Here is a 7,000-nt window from a genome sequence, read left to right as displayed (position 1 = left end):
CCCTGTTGGATCAGGAGACCTGTCAGGATTTCCTGTTCGTATTGACCAGCCAGGGCTCTGATCACAAAGACGCGGGTAAGAAGCCAAACTTATACTTGTACTGTATGTTGTGTAAAATGTAAAACGGTTCCTCGAGGGCTCGTGGTTTGGCTGTGATTTTCTTTTTTTGTGCTGGGTCACAGATGGTTGTTCGGTCAGTTTCGGCTGAATGCTCAAAGCAATAACTACTCCTTTAATAAGTTTTGTGACCCTCCCATTGGAACAGAAAGGAATATAGGTGTGCACACAAATTCATATTGACTCCCCAATTTATTCCTGAGAGAAAGCATGTGTACGGTTAATGGATCATCCTGAGCCGAGTCGATGCCAGCTGATGTTTTCCAGAGCACTGAAAAAAAAAGGAAAGGTAACTGGATACCTGTTGTATGCCTCAGTGGATAACAAATGAACATGAGAGTTTCTGTGTTTAAACCACGAGATCCTGAAGTGGTTTCTAACTTATTCATGAGCTGATTCACACACACGTGTTCAACGTTTGTGTGTCTTTGGCTGAAGCACGTGTTTTCGTTGGGGTAAATTTTGAATGCAGCAACTTCACTGTAAACTCTGGCTCCTTGTCTAATTCAGCCAAAATTGGTTTAACTGTTCAGGACTTTCTTCTAGCTGAAGAAAGTTAATTTAATTTCCTTTTACAACGCAGATAAAAAGCAAAAAGATATGATCAAAAGATGATGAAAGCATTATTGTATTATATGCTTTGGAAAAGTATGCCTCCCTGAGCTTTCATCAACTTAAGATCTGCAGATTGCAGATTGCAGGATTTACGCGTTTAACACTTATGCGCCACGTTAATAGTGATTGATTTCTATCTGATCTCATAAAAATAACTGCTGCAGAACAGCTGCTTGGAGGAGCCTGTCAGAAAATACAATTATAACTCATATATGATGGTGTGCATATATCAATTATAGATCTAATATTCAATTGGTTGCTAATCTTTCCCTTTTTATGTCTCAAACCAGAATGTATTGCCCCCTATAGCACTGATCTGTGTTGTGTTTATTCAAAAAAAAAAAAAAAAAAGTTTTAAGCCTTATCCCCAGGTGCATGCCACAGTGGAAATATTATTTCTGGCTGCTTCTTCAAGAATGCTTTCCTGTTCAGAGAGTGCATGTCACACCAATCCTGACCAAATCCACTGTCACCTCACATCATCCTCAGCGGAGGCATTGAACGTACATCACAGAGCCAGTGGCATCCACCACTGAGCTGTGGGGACACTGAATGCCATTGCATGTTATGTAGCTACTGATGTAAATTCCTTCTGCCACATGGAAGCTAAAGACAAGCTGCTTCTCATAATGTTGGAGGATGCCTAGGTTGGGGGTTGTAGAAGATGTCATCTTGCATGTATTTTCTGCGCAACAATACGGAAATCCCACAGAGAGCAAACAGGAGATAGTATGGCGAGACCGCCGCTGACATGAAATATTTAATTGCAGATTAAAAAGATTGTGACCCCCAGCGGCGGGGTTGAAAGCTTTATTGTAATTGCAAACTTAACATATTAGTCACTGACAGACCCTCAGGTACATCCACTATAGGACTGCGTGGTTTCAGCACTTTCAAAACATTTGCAATCCAGAGTTTATGTCTGTCAAATTTAAAAAGGCCTGGCAATGTGATACTTTCTCCTTAAACTGTGTTTTGAATAATATTTAGCATCTCTCTAAAGTGACATACTTTGCCACTTTTAAATGAGGCATTATGCATGCATTTATAGAAAAAATACACCCATAGCTATACATATTTATGTAACTTACAGCAGGGAGGAAAAAAACAACTGATTCTCTAAAATAAGTGCTGTTTGTTACATCCTAACTGAAAACTATAGCTACGGTTTTTTAAAAGGTTGTGGTATTTGGACACAGGAGAAAGAATGTAGTGCTCCATGTGAAAAGGTTAAAAACTATAAATAAAACAACGGTACTCCGTAAATAAAACCTGTTCTCCTCACGCAAGGGGACTCGGGTTATTTATTTAGGAAAGCCTTTCTGAATCTGACTTTTCTCTTAAAGGTGCATAGCCATGTTATTTGACTTTTTTAAATTTATTTACTGCTCAAAAAAAAAAAAAAGAGAACCCTTAAACAACACAATGTAAATCCAAGTGTTCCCTTTATTTTTTGAGCAGTACACATCAGTTGCTCACTCTGGTTGCATACAACGTTTTTATGAAAGATCTTTACGCCCTGCTGGCATATTAGTTGTTGTTTTGGTATTTTATGCTTTGCTTTTGCACAGTTTGTACATAAAGCCTTTCATGTTTATTTACGATTTAAATAGAAGTACGTACTGCACATGCGCAGCAGGTGTTGAAACAAGTAAGCGGCTAACGGCAATTAGCATTTACAGGCCAAATACTGAGGAATGTTCCAAGATGTCGTGAAAAAAGAAATGTAAAAAAAAAAAACTTTATCCCAATAGGGAAAAGAATTGAATGTCACTGGGAATACATTATGAATGTTGGTGTTCACTGAAGCGGACACATAACCTGCCGATTGCTCAGATGTGACCACAGAGTTGACTGACGTTAGTAAATCGGTTTATTTGATTAATAATGGTTGGTCTTCATTCACGTCGAGCTGCCGGTTTACTGCGTGGCATTTTAGAGGGCCAGGCTCGTTAATTTTGATATATTAATTAAGCAAACTGGAATTATGATAGTTCTGCGATACTGTCACTAGATGGCGCCACATCTGTTTGTGTCTGCTCATTGCGCCTTGAGCTGGGGCTATTTTTATCCACAAAAAGGACCATCAAAACATTATCAGGATGGAGGCTTGGTGTATATAATCTTATCATGATCAAACGGTTTTTGGTCTTTTTTCAAAGCATATAACGTGCCTATATACATTTAAAATCTAGAGCTTTTTTGTTAGCAAACCTTTTGTACCCCCTCTTCTCCATTTTCCACAGTACTAAAGAGTAGAAGAGAGTAGTATTTAGATAGCAAAGGGAGGACAATTGCAAGCTGATGCAAAAGCATTTCTCACAGAGGGTGAACTTGTTAAAGCTGAGCCCAATATCTTTGGTAATATTTGCTTTGTGAATTCAATGCAGAGCTGGAGTAAGGTGCAGCTGATGAGCCAACCTGAGGGCTAACACCATGACTGGTGGAATGTGAGAAGACCTGAACATCAGAATAGACCTACACAGCCTTATACTGGTGTAGGAGTTCTTCCAGTAAACACTTAAACACATTTGACACATCACCTGGGCAAAACCTTTTTATTTTGCGTGGTGCCTGACAACTATTACATATATCTGATACGGCAGGAGACACCAAAAAGCTTTGTACTTACTTATGCATTATTAAATGTCTTGGCTAGAAATAAGTTTGTTCTTTTTCATGTCACCTTGAGTAAGAGATGAAATGTCTCTGTTTTTGCAAACTACTCTGTCACACTACTGTCAGGTGTGTGTGGTATCCATATAAAATGGCTGATTAGGAAGGAACAGGGAAAACTTAACATTTTCAAACAAAAGTCCTATATTCAAGACAAATCTTTCTCTTTTTTTCATCTAGTCTGCATTTTGAAATTTGGTTAAGACCAGCGTACTACTTTACTTATGTATGTACTAATTCAAACTATGTCTGTGAAACCACTACATCGGAATAAAGCATTGGTTAGTGTAAGAAAAATATTCCGTTCAGCAGCGAACAAATTTCGGCTGTTGTAGAGCAAATTTATTATCATGGAATAATCATAAGAAAACCTTGAATAAGCGTTCGGGGGTCATTCAGTGCAACCGGTTTACTGGTAGGCTGAACTCGCCCTACCTCAAAAAACAAACAAAACATGTCAATCAGTTCCACAAGTGCTCTGGGACGGACATCTTGGGTTGTGCTCTTCTTCCTCACCTAAGACCAACTCATCCTCCTACCTCTCTCCTACCTCTTACAAAATATCAGCACTCGATTTCTATCTGTCATCAGACTGACATGTCTGATAGAATTTTATGACTTCAATCTTACATCATAAAAGGTTTGAGTTATGGTCAAGATCTTATAATATTAAGCTTGCAGAGTGTGGTACGTTCAAGTCCCGTATGATTCCTTTAAACTGCAGCTTATGCTGTGCTTCAGCTCATAAAATATGCATCAAAACACAGTATTGCAAACGCTATCCATATAATCTTGGTAATAAAATCTCCAATTGCTCATTGGTCTAAGAAATGCATTTCCAAAATGATACTTTGGGAATAAAGCCTCAGCCTTAGGCACACCTGGCGCCATTTTGTCCGCCTTAATCCTCAGTGACGTCGCTCAAACGAGGTATCAGAAGGTCAGAGAACTTTGACCGAACTGTCGGCTGCAGATTCATGAGATGAATCTCCTCTTCCATCCCATCCCAAAAGTTCTCGATTGAATTGTAATCTGGTGATCATGGAGACTATTGGAGTAGCGTAAACTCTTGACTGGTAGAGGCCTAGTCACGTATTTTGATAATAAAAAGAAGACACAAAAACCCATTTATCCATCTTTAAATAAAACAATCTATACCAAGCGTTTGTCCTGATAGTGTTTAGTCCTTTTGAAGCTTGAAAAGAACGTTGGACCAGGCGTGATCAGCAGACATATGCATTGTTGTGGCCCCTGCAGAACTATCAGAAAACAAGATGGCCTCCATTGCCACAGCTACTAAGAGCCAGTAGACCGTCCTGCAACGCCTCGCAGTAATGTGACAGCCTGCTGTGGTCAAAGACCAACTCCATCTACAGGGTCAGGGTTACTTTACATCTTTTCCGCTGGACGTTGCTTACTCACTTGGCTCCGTAGCATGCACAACATTGTACTTACGGTCACGTGGACTTGTTGTGGTAAATATAAATAAAAGCGCTTAGTTTAATAACAAGTAGAGTTAGGTGGGGGTATAAAAAGAGTGGGGTATAAAGAAAATCCAGATATCAGATGTTACCCTGGAGCAACATCAAATCCATCATCTTCAAAGGCAAAGAAATAAAAAAATATATATTATAATAACAGCTTCAATGTGGAAGACTGTAAATTTAATGCTTCAAACTCTCAGACAGTCCATTTTAATTCCAGGTTGTGAGGCAACAAAACATGGAAATTGCCAAGGGGTTGAATACTTTTGCAAGGCACTATAAATCCCCCTTTGTCCTCATTCTGATCCTCAGTTTGAAATTAAGCAAGTTATCTTCACCACCTTTAGATGCCTAAATGCTTTAAGTTTCCGCCATGTGATTGGCTGATTCAGCATAAAAAGCAATTCAACAGGTGTGATGGTGACGATAATTAAGTTTTAGTAATTGTAAAAAAAAAAAAGAAAAAACAAGTGCCCAGCATTTTTTTCACAATTTTTTATAGGAAAAGAAGGAAAAGGTCACAAGAAAGTTCTGTTTATGTATTCACTGAAGAAACCGATGTATAATTTAAGCAAGTTGAAAGCCAAAGCTACTTCAGTTATTTTTCTAAGCATCAAAGTCTTCATAGCTCCCTACACAGTCTGTGGAGAACACACCTTTGTCTTTGCTTGCAACAGTCTGTTGGTTTTATCTTACAACATCAAACAGTTTCCCTAATTAAGATGCCACAAGTCAATGCAAAGATAGAGTCAAAACATATTATACATTTTCTTTTTGTCTTAGACAGCCCATTGCAAACTCATCATCTTTAACTAGACACAACAACAAACCTTGGGGATGTGCATTTCTACCACAAAGTTTATGATATTTAATTAACTTATCAGATCTTCCTGCATTGATTTGTTCAAAAATATTTAGCAGAAAAGTAAACGGCAATGTCTTTTACTTGTAACAGTTTACGTAACAGGATGTAACTGAAATTTTCTGATATCTTCAGATTTTGTAATTATATTATTATGAGCAGAAATGAACAACGCATGACGTAGAAGAGAGATTTTTTTATTTAATTAAAAACTAAAGCAAAGTGCAGAATCAGTGAGTTGAAAACCAAATACAACTGCTGATAGTCTAACCTTTTTCAGCCACATTAACTCAAAATAATGACCTTACATCACTTTTACAAATTATTTGGGAGTCATTTTGACCCACTCAACTCCCACACATTAAGCCTTTATTTTTCTACTGCCCTGTTAAAGCTTCACGGCAGCATTTCACTAATGTGATAGACTAGACTTTGGGCCATTGTAACACCTCTATTTCCTCTTTCACCAATCTATTCCAGATTTATTTGTTTGCCTGGCATTGTTGTTTTTCTCATGACATTATTTGAAAAGCAAGAAACCACTGGCAAAACTGTTAAACTTTAGAGTCCACACCTAATACAGATTTTCAAACTCAAACATGTTATTTGCGGAACACTATATCAGAACCAGGGGCTTAATGTTATGTCCAGCTTGCGAGAGAAGAAACCTGGACTTACGAGAATAGGCAGGTTTGTGATGGTCACTCCCCAAACATGGACTTTGATGTCCTTAAGCTACGTAGCTAATGTCTGGGTGATGTCTGGGTCATTGGCCCATTGGGATGATTAACTTGAAACCAAGCCTGAACTTCCTGCTTGATGTCTTGAGATGATGCTTTAATTACATTTTGTAAAGCGCACCAGTCCCTCCTGCAGGAAAACACCCAGACAACAGGATGCATCCCCCCCCCCCCCCCAGTATTTCCAACTTCAGATCGTTGTCTCAGGCTTACAAGCTTCCCAATTTTTCCTCCAAATGTAACAATGGTCACGATGACAAACATGTCCATTTTTTATTTCCTAAGACCATCAGGCAGGTTTCCAGGGAGTAAGCTCTTTCTCCATGAGTGCATTTGCAAACTGCAACCAGGCCTTTTACATCTTTTGGATTAATGGGAGTATATCTTTTTAAGCCTGTGTCGTTACAAGACTCTTCTCAGGGTGGACGGTGTCACTATCACCTTCATCACTATTGCTGTGGGGTTGACATGCACAATCAGGACCACAGCAAGTTTGTCTCAGAGAC

The sequence above is a fragment of the Fundulus heteroclitus genome, chromosome 1 (genome assembly GCF_011125445.2).
Source record: "Fundulus heteroclitus isolate FHET01 chromosome 1, MU-UCD_Fhet_4.1, whole genome shotgun sequence".
Classification (NCBI taxonomy): Eukaryota; Metazoa; Chordata; class Actinopteri; order Cyprinodontiformes; family Fundulidae; genus Fundulus; species Fundulus heteroclitus.
This window is presented reverse-complemented; position numbering follows the sequence as displayed.